General features: G+C 35.6%; 1 non-coding gene across 1 annotated transcript; it reads left to right on the forward strand.

Moving 5' to 3' along the window:
* The first annotated feature begins 577 nt into the window (after window positions 1-577).
* Window positions 578-684, forward strand: LOC128289944 (small nucleolar RNA R71). Its single transcript, XR_008279584.1, has one exon. It is a non-coding gene; the product is annotated as a small nucleolar RNA R71 (small nucleolar RNA).
* The last annotated feature ends 13,412 nt before the right edge of the window (window positions 685-14,096 follow it).

A 14,096-nucleotide genomic window follows, 5' to 3' on the forward strand; every position in this document is an offset into this window, starting at 1 on the left:
TTTCTGACACTGATATGAATTTTGAAAGCATCTCCTCAAGGCTTGGTTTTTTCTCTTGTTGATAAAGTAGTTGTTGAAAACCCTGAGGATTTTGTGGCTTTTGATTTACTTGACCACCCCAGCAGAAATTTGGATAATTCCTCTAACCTGCATTATAAGAATTACTGTATAGGTTATTTTGAGATCTAAAGTTATTGTTACCTTATAGTTGACTTGTTACTCTTCGGTTGTGGGATTGAAGGATTAATATTCTTTATGCACACCTCCTCCACTTGATTCACACCTCATTACTAGATGTACCTGTGTAGAACCAAGAAAACTATCAATCTTTTTATTGAGAAATTCTACCCGATTTGACAGCATAGTAACTGAGTCGACGTTATAAACGCCGGTTGTTTTTGTTGGCTTAGTCCTCATGACTTGCCACTGATAGTTATTCAGTGACATTTCTTCAATGAATTCATAAGCCTCTTCAGGTATTTTTTTGTTGATGGTTCTTCCAGCAGCTGCGTCAACCATTTGCCGAGTCGAGGGATTCAGACCATTGTGGAATGTTTGTACTTGAAGCCAAAACAGTAACCCATGGTGAGGGCACCTTCTCAGTAAGTCCTTGTATCTTTCCCATGCATCGTAAAGTGTTTCTAAATCCATTTGCACAAAAGAAGAGATATCATTACGTAATTTAGCCGTTTTAGCCGACGAAAAATATTTTAGTAAAAATTTCTCGGTCATTTGTTCCCAAGTAGTGATAGACCCTCGTGGTAACGAGTTCAACCACTGTTTAGCTTTGTTTCTCAGTGAAAAGGGAAATAACCGAAGACAAATGCCATCACCAGAAATGCCATTGATTTTGAATGTATCGCAAAATTCCAGGAAATTTGCTAAGTGAGTGTTGGGATCTTCATCCTGCAAACCAACAAACTGAACAAACTACTGTATCATCTGAATAGTGTTAGGTTTTAATTCAAAAGTATTTGTACTATAGAAGATCTAACTATACTAGATTCAGTTCCTATTAAAGAAGGTTTAGCATAATCATACATAGTGCGTGGAGTAGGATTTAGATTAGCCGTAATTGCAGGAGGTAGCTGATTGCCTTGGTTTTCAGCCATCTCTTCGGTTGGGGGTTGAGTATCTTCTTTTTGCTTGTTCTCCGTGTATCGTAAGCTGCGCCTTATCTCTCTTTGATTTCTACGAACTGTACGATCGATTTCTTCCTCAAAAAGTAATGGTCCCGATGGGTTTCTTCTAGTCATAAACTATAAAAACCTGCCAAGAGAAAGAATAAGTAAATTAATAGATAATAATATTAAAAATTAAATTAAATTGCAAGAAAATTAAATGGCTAAAGTAATAAAAATTTAGTGTTCCTAATATTTTAGCTCCCCGGCAATGGCGCCAAAAACTTGATCGCGTGATTTGTAACAAGTAATAAATATTTATAATGAAAATCAAACCTAGACTAACTATTATCACAACGAAAAGGCAAGCGCACCTGTCGAACAATAGTATAGTAATGGCAAGACCGGGATATCGTACCCAAGGGAACCAAAAGTACTAGCAATAACTATTTTTTTATTGTTTAGCCTAAGAATAAAAGGGTTTGTTTTAATTAACTAATTCTTTAAACTAAGAACGCACAGAGAAAAGAATTGGAGAATTGCTTTTGGGAAAATCGATTGACTTGAGGCAACACCTAAGGAAAAATCCACCTAGATTTTACTTGTTATTCTGTCTCAGAATTGGACGATTTATTCATTCAACTTGTTCCGTAGAGATCCCTAAATTATGTTATTATCCCTATTCAAGACTAATAACGTCTAATCCCTAGATTGAATAACTGAGACTTTTCTCTAATTAACACTCTAGGGTTGCATTAACTCGATATATGGATCCCCTTATTAGGTTTCACCCTAATCCAGCAAAATCTTGTCTCCTTATTTCTAGGTGCGCAATCAACTATGCTTAATTATGACAAATGTACTTTTAGACAGGGTCTATTCCTCCTCTGAATAAGAGCGTGTCTTGAATCAGTATCCTGGGATATCAAAACAAGAATTAAGAACACATATGATTCAGAGAATAATAACAAGATTCGTCTTAGGTTTCATTCCCCTTAGGTATTTAGGGGTTTAGTTCATAACTAAATAAGAAAACATCTCCGAAGAATAAAGAATACAAAACATAAAGAAAACCCAAAACTCCTGAAGGGAAGTTGAGGAGAGATCTTCAGTCTTGATGATGAATCCGGCTTCTGAGATGGATCAATCGGCTTCCATAGGGTAATTCCTTACCTCCTTCTCTGTCTGCCATTTTCTTCCTCCTCTAGGGTGTATTTATAGGCTTTTGAATGCTTAGAAGCCCTCAAAAATGGCCTTTTCCGAATTGGACTTAACTTCGGCCCGGCAGGGACACGCCCCTGTGCCAGACGTGATTGCCAGGCCGTGTTCGATCTGTTAAATTGCACACAGCCGTGTGGGTCAATGGCCAGGCCATGTGAATCGTGAAAGCCTTGGTCGACACCCTCGAAAGACACGGGCGTGTGAGCTACCCGTGTGGCAAGGCTTAAGCCGTGTCATCTTCTCGATTTGGTCCGTTTTGTCCCTTTTTGGCTCGTTTTTGGCTCCTTTCGCTCTCCTATGCTCTCCTATGTGTAAAACATGAAATTGAAGTATTAGGAGCATCGAATTCACTAATTCTAATGAGAAATCATCCATAAAATGCAGTAAACATGGGGTAAAAATATGTATAATTTACGGTTTATCATAGGCCTAACAACCTATGAAGTCGTAAAGGTTTGAATTAACCCAAAATTGGTATGGTCTATCCATGAACACGTTCCCCCTAAGTTAGTCTGGACTGTGAGGTCAGAAAATAAGTAGTCCTTGTCAACTCGTTATTTGAGTGGAAGATCGAAAAATCCTACTGAGATAACGGCTAGTTGGTTAACAGGGAACCCAAAGTGACAGTTGGTGGGGATTACCCAAGTGAGCTAATCACCCATAATCAGATTTGATTTATTCTATTCTTTGGTCTCTTGAATTTTATTTCTTTATGTTATTTTATTTTATTTTATTTTTAATAAAAATCTTAAAAAATCCTTTTATTTTTACAATTGTACTATAATTGATTTAAAACACTAATTAGATCTTTTAGTCTTTAGGTTAAAATTGATCTAGCACTCACCTCCCTTGGATACGATCCTTGGATTACTCACCTACTCTATTGTAACTATATTATAGCTGGACCCGTACACTTGCAGATATTGCTTCACTAATATATCTTTTATTGCAGTATTCACACTCTGGACATTAGTACATCTGGAGGCGTCAAGAATGAACCCAAAATTGGTATTGCCTTAACATGAAACCCTTTATTCTTTTATGCCCTTTATTTATTTTTTTCATAAAATAGTTTCTATTCACTTTATGTTTTATCGTAATATAATTTAATTAAAATCATAGGAAGCCTCGAATTTTTGACACATTTTTTTGCTATTTCCATTGTAAAATGGTCACAATCTTTTTGAGATCCATGCGGATCCCATGGCTGATATAACATGTTCTAGACATACAACTTTTGAAAACCAGACTTTGCATTTTCTAGGCTTCCTATACAATTACTTTTCTCGCAAACTTGCAGCACAATTCATACAGGCTTATCATCGTCATGTTTAGACTTTGAATATATTAGGATATCTGTAACAGCACGCTTTTAGTTAAATTGGAATAGTGGTTTTGGGACCACAAATTTGAGTTCAAAATATTTATTTTATTATTATTTTAATGTCTACAGCATGATAGTATGATTATGTGAAAATTTCGTTAAGAAATTTTATTGTTTAAATGCTCAATTTGATAAAAAGGACTAAACCGCGTAAAGTATAAAACTTGTGTTCTATTAACTTAAGGTGTCTAATAGTTATGAAATATTAAAGTGAAGGTCCTTATGTGGTAATTAGACCATTTTAAAGTTAGTGGACATTTATGGACATGCATTAAGTAATTTTAATGTTTTATAACCAAGGTCAAATATGTAATTCAATAAATAAGTTAAAGTAAAATAAACTAAACAAAATTATAATCTTCCTCCTATTATAATTCCACCAAAAATTTGAAAGGATAAAAGCCATTGTTAGGGTTCAAGGTTCAGCCAACTATCCTAGGTGCATGTAAGTTCATTTTTGTCCCGTTTTTAATGATTTTTATGTTTTCAGAATCGTTGCATCTTCATCTAGCTAGCCTAGGGACTAATTTGAAAAATTGTTAAAGGTTTAGGGTTTTTCCATCATGTGTATTTCGATGTTTGATGATAGAAAATGTATGCTTGTTGATAGAAAATGTTTAGGGATTAAATTGAGAAATGTTAAAATTTTGTGGTTAAATTGTGAAATAAATGAAAAATATGGGTTTCTATGGTAATAAGAGAAATTCGGCTAGCATGGGTACAGACTTAATTGCATGAATTTATATTTTTATGAGATAAAGACTAAATTGTAAAGAAATTGAAATATTAGGGGCAAAAGTGTAAAGTTGCTATAATGTGCATTTTTGGGCTAACTTGAATAGATTGATGATTAAATGAGTTAAATTTGATATTATATAGATCAAGAAAAGTGAAATTCTAATTTAGAACGGGGGAAAAACAAGGTGTTGGGTTAGTTGACCAATTTCGTCGTTTTTGCATTCGAGGTAAGTTCGTATATTAATAAGCATTAATAAAATTGTGTTTTTAATACTTTATTATTAAATTTTTTTTGAATACGACCTTGCGAATATGTTCGACAACAATTCAGCTATGAGAAATCTCGGCTGAATCTTAGGAATAGATTAAGATACAAATGATATGTCATTAGGCGTTATGTGAATTGGGTGCTGGTCCGTACGTCCTACCGGTGATTGAGTTATCTTGCATGTGTTGCGGATTCTTGTCAGCTTGTGTGAGTAGACTCGTTGATAGCTCTAGAGTGCGAGATTCCTGAGTATCTGATAATATTCTGAATGGTTCAACGGGATATCAAAGATATGAAATGGTTGTAAATAGATACGTATTAGTACAAGTATGTACGATAACTATACGAGCATTGAAACTATGAAAGTTATGAGATCTTGGTTAATTATGTGATTGAATATATGTTAATCTTATAATTACTTGATTTTGAAGTATACTATGTTATATTACTTGAATGGTGATTAAATGGCGAGTTTTCCTTACTAACTATATGTGCTTACTAAGTTTTATAGCTTACTTTGTTTTCTTTTCCATGTTTTATAGTGAATTTCGAAGCTAGCTTGGATTGGGAGTTGTTGGAGATTGCATCACACTATCAAGCTATCACTTTGGTACTTTTGAATCTATGTATTTTGGTTATATGACATGTATAGGAATTATGGTCATTTTGGTATATAGTTTGGTAATGGATTTAGCTGTAAGACTTGGCTTATTTTGGCATATTTGGTGATTTATAAATATGTCCATACGGTTTCTGTTATTTGTTTGATTGTAACAGCCCGATATAGGGCTAGTCAGAATAGTGGTCTTGGGACCACAAATTCGAAATCAAATAAATTATTTTATTATTATTTTGGAGTCACTGCATGTTTATATTAGTGATAAACCGTAAATTATACATATTTTTACCCCATATTTAATGCATTTTATGGATGATTTCTCATTTGAATTGGTGAATTCGATGCTCCTAATGCTTTAATTTCATGTTTTATCCTTAGGAGAGCATAGGAGAGCGAAAGGAACGAGAAACGGGCCAAAAATGGAGAAAATGGGCCAAAGTACGAAATCAACACAGCCTGGATCTTCTCACACAGGCAGACTACACGGTCGTGTCAATTTGGCAGGCTCGAACACAGCCTGAAGTAATCGAACACGGGCGTGTGCCACGAGCGTGTCCCTGCCGAGCCCAAGTTGAGTCCAATTTGAAAAAGAGCAATTTTGAGGGTTTTTAGGCATTCCAAAGCCTATAAATACACCCGAGAGGAGGAAGAAAAGGAGAGACGGAGAGTATTTATAATTAATCATTCTTGAAACTAACTATTATCGCGATGTAGGCAAGTGTACCTATCAAATCGTAGTATAGTTCTAGCAAGACCGGATTGTCGAACCCAAAAGAACTAAAAGTACTAGTAATAACTGTCTTTTTATTATCTAGCCTAGGAATAAAGAGGTTTTGTTTTAATTAACTAATTATTTAAACTAAGAATTCACAGAGAATAGAATTGGGAAATTGCATTTGGGAAAATCAATTGAATTGAGACAATACCTAAGGAAAAATCCACCTAGACTGTACTTGTTATTCTGGCTCCGAATCAGACAATTTATTTATTTAACTTGTTTTGTAGAGATCCCTAAGTTATGTTATTATCCCTATTCAAGACTAATAACGTCTAATCCCTAGATTTAATAATTGAGACCTTTCTCTAATTAACACTCTAGGGTTCCATTAACTCGATCTATGGATCCCCTTATTAGGTTTCACCCTAATCCGATAAAATCTTATCACCCTATGTCTAGGCGCGCAATCAACTCCGCTTAATTATGACAAATGTACTCTTAGACAGGGTCTATTCCTCTTCTGAATAAGATCTTATCTTGAATCAGTATCTTGGGATATCAAAACAAGAATTAAGAACACATAATTAAGAACAAGTTAAATATTTATCATACAATTCAGAAAATAATAACAAGATTCATTTTAGGTTTCATTCCTCTTAGGTATTTAGGGGATTTAGTTAATAACTAAATAAGAAAACATCTCAGAATAATAAAGAATACAAAACATAAAGAAAACCCAAAACTCCTGAAGGGAAAATTGAGGAGAGATCTTCAGTCTTGATGATGAATCCAACTTCTAAGATGGATCAATCGGCTTTCTTGGAGTAATTCCTTACCCCCTATTCTCCGTCTCCTTTTTCTTCCTCCTCTAGGGTGTATTTATAGGCTTTGGAATGCCTAAGAGCCCTCAAAATTAGCCTTTTCCGAATTGGACTCAACTTGGGCTCGGCAGGACACGCCCGTGTGACACGCACATGTTTGATTATTTCAGGCGGTGTTCGAGCCTGTTAGAATGGTACGGGCATGTGTTATACTCATGTGAGTCGTGCTTCGGTTCTGCCAGATGACACGGCCCATTTGTGGGTTGCCCGTGCGAGGAAGTCCAGGCCGTGTTGATTACGTACTTTGGCCCATTTTCTCCGTTTTTGGCCCATTTGTCGTTCTTTTCGCTCTCCTCTGCTTTCCTAAGTATAAGACATGAAATTAAAGCATTTGGAGCATCGAATTCACCAATTCTAATGGAAAATCATCTATAAAATGCATTAAACATGGGGTAAAAATATGTATAAATTACGGTTTATCAAATACCAGCACACTTAAGCATTTGCTTGTCCTCAAGCAAAATTCTCAACTCATAATCAAAATAAATTCTTCTAAATTTATAATTTCTATCGATAATATCTCAAAATAATCCATAGGTAAGCATACATTGAGAATTCAACTAAAAGAACATAAAAGTTTCAAACATTCCAAGTTGAGTATTTAATCATGCAAACATAGGTGTCTCTCCTTATCTAAGTAATTACCTTTGATTCAGAATATCACAGAGTTTCACATCCTCACTAAAGATTCACTCAAATCACTTGAAGTGTTTAAGGACAATAAATGAAGCACTCAATTGTCAATAATGAAAAGCCATTACCATAGGATTGCATGAAAATCAAATCTCCACCACTATAATTTAAGATGATACATCAATCAAAAGGTCTTTAGAGGGTTGTAATGAGGCTTGGTTAGGGGGTGTGGTCACAAGCTGAATGAAAGGGTTAGAATCCAGATTGAATCAAAAAATTACTTAGCTAGAAAAAATATTTAAACATCATTTGCGTACAACAGAGTTTTTCTCAGACTATGGAATTAAATACTGAAGCTTACAAACAAAAGATCACTACTAATATGTATACATGTTTTTTTTTTAAGAACAAGTTAAGTAACAAAGGCTAACTTATTACAAACAAGACATAGCTAAGCAATTTCTTCAACTCAAATCTTGACAAAAATAGGGATCAAATTAATTTAGGGGATTTCAACAATAATGGGTTAAGGGTTAATATTAAGGGTAATACAAGAAATGGCTTGTTAGGCTCAAGGGTGTTTACTAGGGGTTAATTGTGGAGGTAGGCTTTTCATGGCATGAATGGGTTAGTCCTAAATGCCTTAATCATTTTGACATATCAAATCAAATGGTGTGGTCTCGACATGCATAATCAAGCAAGTTCTAGAATAACAGTTCAATATTAACGCACTCAAAGCAATAATAAAAGTGAGCATGAAAGAATTAATAGATGCTCAAAAGGCTCAAAAACCTCACAAAAATTATGGCTTTTTGATGTTTAAAACTTGTGAATTCCAACTCAAAGTAATACCTAAACTTTGGGGAAACAACCTAAGATTTTAAATTCTTAAAAATCAATTTATCATGCTTGATTCTCTAATGTCTTGAGGTTTAAACAATCAATGCATAAATGCCTATGTTTTAATTCGAGATATATCAATCATCGTCATAAATCAATCAAAATTTATCTAAAATACGATATGAGAGCTTTCCAAGAGAACAAGGCAGTTATTAAGGGATTTTTCTGATAATGGAATAAATATCCCCCCACACTTAAGATGTACATTGCCCTCAATGTACAAAGATAGATATTAGAATAAAAGTAAGATAGGGAGAGAAGTGAAACTTCCTGTATGATGAATTCCTCGAACTGGAGTTTTGGAGAGTGATCGGTTTGAGAGTGGAGGAGGATACTCCGGCAGTTGTAGAGTGTAACACCCCGAACCCGAGACCGTCGCTGGAGTCGAACTCGAGGTGTTAACAGACTTCAAACCACGTATTAGAAATTTCCCAGACAAGCTGCCAATCTGCGTGTGAGTCGCATTAAAAATCATATCTTGAGTTCTGAAACTCGAAATCCAGTTCTGTAAATTTTCCCCATAACTAGACTCATATATCTATATGCTAGAATTTTTGTATAATTTTTGGCTGGGCCAATTGGTACAGTTTATTGGTTAAAGTCGTCCCTGTTCCTGGGTTCGACTACTCTGACCCTTGTGCATTACGACTTAGATACCTCCCATTTCAGAGCTCCAATACTTACGCCATTGGTTTCTAATGAAACTAGACTCAAAAGGGAATCTATACATATAAATCATGCCTTCTAATTGTCTCTGATTAATTTAGGGTGAATTTCTAAAGTCGGGACAGGGGATCCAGAAATCGCTCTGGCCCTGTTTCACAAGAGTTTAATTATCTCCTAACATACAGCTCATATGGTTGTTTTGTTTCTTCTATATGAAAATAGACTCATCGAGCTTCGATTACATAATTTATTCATTATTTAATTCCATTCCTACTATTTTTAATGAATTTTCAATCTCACGTTACTGCTGCTGCCAGCATCTGTTACTAAAGAAACTATGCCTATTTCGTGATTTCTCCTTGATCTAACTAGTAATTCATCATACATATCACAAATTATGATCATGACTAGCCATGCCAAAGGCTAATCATTGTCAAACATCTCCCTACTACACTATTGCCATATCATGAATTTTAACACCAAAAATAATCAACCATGACATATGGCATAAAAATCGAATTACCAAGACTTGCGACCTAACATTATAGAACCAAATCCAACCGAACATTTATGCCATTTTCACACGGCTAAAAGTTTACATACCAAATTTTGACAAAACATATTAGCCTATACATGCCGAAATGTTCTCCTAGACCGACTAAAAAGAAGATACCAAAAGTTGCTAGCGGTGTGATGACTTGATGACAGTCCGAAACGCATAAAAAGGCGAGTCCAAGAAACCTAAAGTAGGTGACAAGCAAACACCGAGTGAGTATATAACTCAGTAAGCCATAAGCACTACTCTACCGTCCAACAATAATAATCATAAGTGAAAAACAAATAATACAAAATCAATTTTTCCAACCGTAACAAACTATGTTACAATTTCTTAAATTTTTGGTTCGATCTCATGCCAAGTCCTTCAATCAAATCAAATGCCAAGTCAGCCCAATCGATTTAGATCCATTTCCTCAAGTTTGGAACAACGATGCACTAGATAAATTTATGCATACACCGCACAACCTCAATTTCAATATTTAGTTAGTAGCTCAATCACTTACCTCGTTCATGCACAATTTATATCAACAACCGAATGTTGCACACATAGTTCTTATTATGTTCGCACACATAGTGCCATAGTAAATCGCACACATAGTGCATTTGAGATTCCCTCATGCTTCAACCTCCCAATCAGCACACATAGTGCCACATAATTTTGCACACATAGTGCCCTATGTTGTTTCATCATGGTAAAGCAATTTACTTAACTCAAATTGTACATATGGTCATATTAATAAGCAGGAGAATCACTCTGAAAATATCTATCCAAGGAGTTCTCACAAAAAGTGCTTAAGGACTTACCTTGTGTTGGGTATGACGGTTCCGACCCGGCTACTCGATGTCCTTGGCTTTGCCTTTGCTTGATTCCCCTTCTTTAACTTCACGGGCTTAATAAATAAATTAACTAGTTTAATCATCTTGCTAAACATTTATAATTCAATTACACATGCATATGTATGTTTGTATATTCGGCAACCACTCTTACTAATTACCCATTAAGTCAATTATACACATAATTAAAGGTAACATCACGAATGGGCATACTTATGTATATATATATATACATAACCGAATGTGCACCAAAATTTTGATTCAACATCACCTACATACTCACTTTGATGGCCGAATATATATATACATGTACAATGTCATCTATAACATCATCTAAACACCTAAATTCTTCTCATGCACACTTGATCGACTTTTTCCCAATCTAGCATAGCTTCACCTCTATTTGTAATATCATATAAATCCACATGTGACTACATTTCTTAAGTTCAACATCTTAATGCCCATTATAGCCACTCCCATAATCTAAATCTAAAAATCGGCAACATCCCTTTCAACTATGTTAGCGAATACTCATTCTCTTCTTAGTCCTAAATTCGGCACCTCCAACAAAATGACTTAACAACTTCAACTTTCATGCTAACATAACAAGCAACTTAGCACATCCATATAACTAACATGTTAATAGCATCAAGGTATCAACTAAAATTTTAAGCTTCTTTGTCAAATCCCAACTCTCCAACAACCCCAAATCCAACCATGGGATAGGTAGAATTCAAACTAACAACCAAAAATATACATGAATTTAAAGGAATAACTTCAACATACCTCAACCTAGGTACAAGTATGGCCGAACTTCTCCAAAGCTTTTCTCTCTTTCTTTTACTTGGTTTTTCGGCTAAAGGATAGCAAGGATGAACACACCCCTTTTTTTTTCATTTTCTTCTTATTAATCTTTATTTCTCCTCTATTTTAATTACTTACCAATATTAAATAATAAACAACATAATCTTGGAAGAATGAAGCCATGCTTGGCCGGCCACTCAACATAATTTGGGCATTTTGACATGCAAACCCAAATTTTCATATTTCAATACTATTTGGTCCTTACTTATTTACCTATCAAAATTTTCTAAGTCTCTCAACTAAATCCTTTCAAGCAAGATTCACATTCCTAAGATAAAAATTAAAACATCAAATTTTTATACAAGTACTACCACACATATAAGGTATGCAAATAAAATTTTAACTAAATTTTATGACTTGGTTTTGTGGTCCCGAAACCACATTCCGACTAGGGTCAAATTAGGGCTGTCACAACTCTCCCCCACATAAGGAATTTTCGTCCTCGAAAATCTTACCAGTGAATAAGTTCGGATAACGATCCTTCATAAAGTCCTCAAGTTCCCAAGTGGCTTCTTCGATTCCGTGTTTATGCCACAACACCTTCACTAATGGGATTTTCTTATTTCGCAACTCTTTTACTTCACGCATCAAAATGCGAACCGGCTCTTCTTCATAACTCAAATTAGGCTGAATCTCGATCTCAGATGGAGTGATTACGTGCGATGGATCAGACCTATATCGTCGAAGCATCGAGACATGAAAAACGTTGTGAATCTTTTCGAGCTCAGGGGGCAAAATTAATCGGTATGCGACTGGTCCAACTCGTTCGGATACTTCATACGGACCGATGAACCTCGGACTCAATTTTCCCTTACGATAGAATCTAAGCACCTTCTTCCGGTGAAACTTTGAGAAATACTTTGTCTCCAACCCGATATTCAATGTCTTTTCTTTTCAAATCCGCATCGACTTACGGCGATCCGGCGACTTTCAAACTTTCACGAATTACTCGAACTTTCGCTAAGCATCCTTAATCAAATCAACCCCAAAGATTTTACTTTCGCTAAGTTCGGTCCAAAATAATGGGAGTGCGGCATTTCTGTTGTATAAGGCCTCGTAAGGTGCCATCTTAATGCTTGATTGAAAGCTATTTTTGTAAGCGAATTCAATCAAAGGCAAATATCTTTCCCATGAACCACAAAACTCTAAGACGCAACATCTCAACATATTCTCGAGTATCTGAATTATTCGTTCAGATTGGCCATCGATATGGGGATGAAATGCGGTGCTAAAATGCATCTTAGTACCCAACGCTTCTTGTAACTTTTTCCAAAATCGCGATGTAAATCTTGGGTCTCTATCCGACACGATAGAAATAGGTACCCCATGCAATCTCATCAAAATAAGGTTTTAAACGGGTGTTGTTTACCTTAAAAGTGTCGAACTTGGGATGACTCACCTCGACCGTACCGAATGGGAAAATGCTAAGTACCGTTAGAGAGATTTCGTCATTCGATGTGGTAGTGACAATGTGAGGATCGTCGGCATCTAATAAGACTTTATCTCCAACCTTAAGTTAATTTGGAAAGGTATTGAGCTCGTTCTGTCGTAGATTCGGTTTGTCAGGTGTCTCGGTTTATGCGTCCACCATTCATCTAGCTCCTCGATTTGTAGCCTTCGATCTTCATGAATAGGTCCTCTATTATTGCTTGAGAACGGCTCATGTACTTCCTCCAAGCTTATTTCCTGCAAAAAAGGTTTCACCATATTTTCAGTTTTAGTAGAATGGTTTAGACGATTACCTTCAATTTCCATTGTGTTGCCAGAATTGGGAGCTTGAAGGGTGAAAATTTCGTCTCCCACACGGAGTGTGAGTTCACCTGTGCCAACATCAATAATTGTTTTAGCAATTGCTAAAAAAGGTCTTCCTAGAATTAAAGGAATGTTGCTATCCTCCTCTATGTCTACAACAATGAAATCAACGAGAAATATAAATTTATTGATTTTAACTAGCACATCTTCAACAATACCTCTAGGGAATCTTATAGTTTTATCTTCTAATTGAATGCTCATCCTAGTCTGTTTGGGTTTCCTGAGACCTAGTTGCTTAAACATTTTGTAAGGCATGACGTTGATACTAGTCCCTAAATCAGCTAATGCATTATTAACATCTAAACTACCAATTAAGCAAGGAATCGTAAAACTCCCTCGATCTTTTAGTTTGTTCGGTAGCTTATTTTGCAAAATAGCTGAGTACACTACGTTTAGCTCCACATGGGACGCCTCGTCCAACTTCCGCTTATTTGCTAAAAGCTCCTTTAAAAATTTCATTGCGTTTGGCATCTATGATAGCGCTTCAATAAACTGTAAGTTAATGTTAATTTTTTTAAGAGTTTAAGGAATTTACCAAATTGTTCATCTGAGCGGTCTTTCCTTGTCGCGTTAGGGTATGGCACACGAGGTTTATATTCGACATTTACTGATTTGTTTTTATTTTGATCTACCTCACCTTAACCTTTGCTTACCATAGTTTCTTGCCTTGGTTCTGGCTTAGGCTCAACAAATCCCTCTTCATCTTGAACATTAATTGCGTTGAGCTGTTCTCTTGGATTAGGTTCAGTATTACTTGGCAAGCTACCTTGTGGTCGTTCGGAGATTAATTTGGAAAGCTGGCCTATCTGAGTTTCGAGCCCTTGGATCGACGCTTATTGATTTTTAAGTGTTGTCTCGGTATTCTAAAAATGAGATTCT

The sequence above is a fragment of the Gossypium arboreum genome, chromosome 2 (assembly GCF_025698485.1).
Source record: "Gossypium arboreum isolate Shixiya-1 chromosome 2, ASM2569848v2, whole genome shotgun sequence".
In the NCBI taxonomy this organism is placed as follows: domain Eukaryota; kingdom Viridiplantae; phylum Streptophyta; class Magnoliopsida; order Malvales; family Malvaceae; genus Gossypium; species Gossypium arboreum.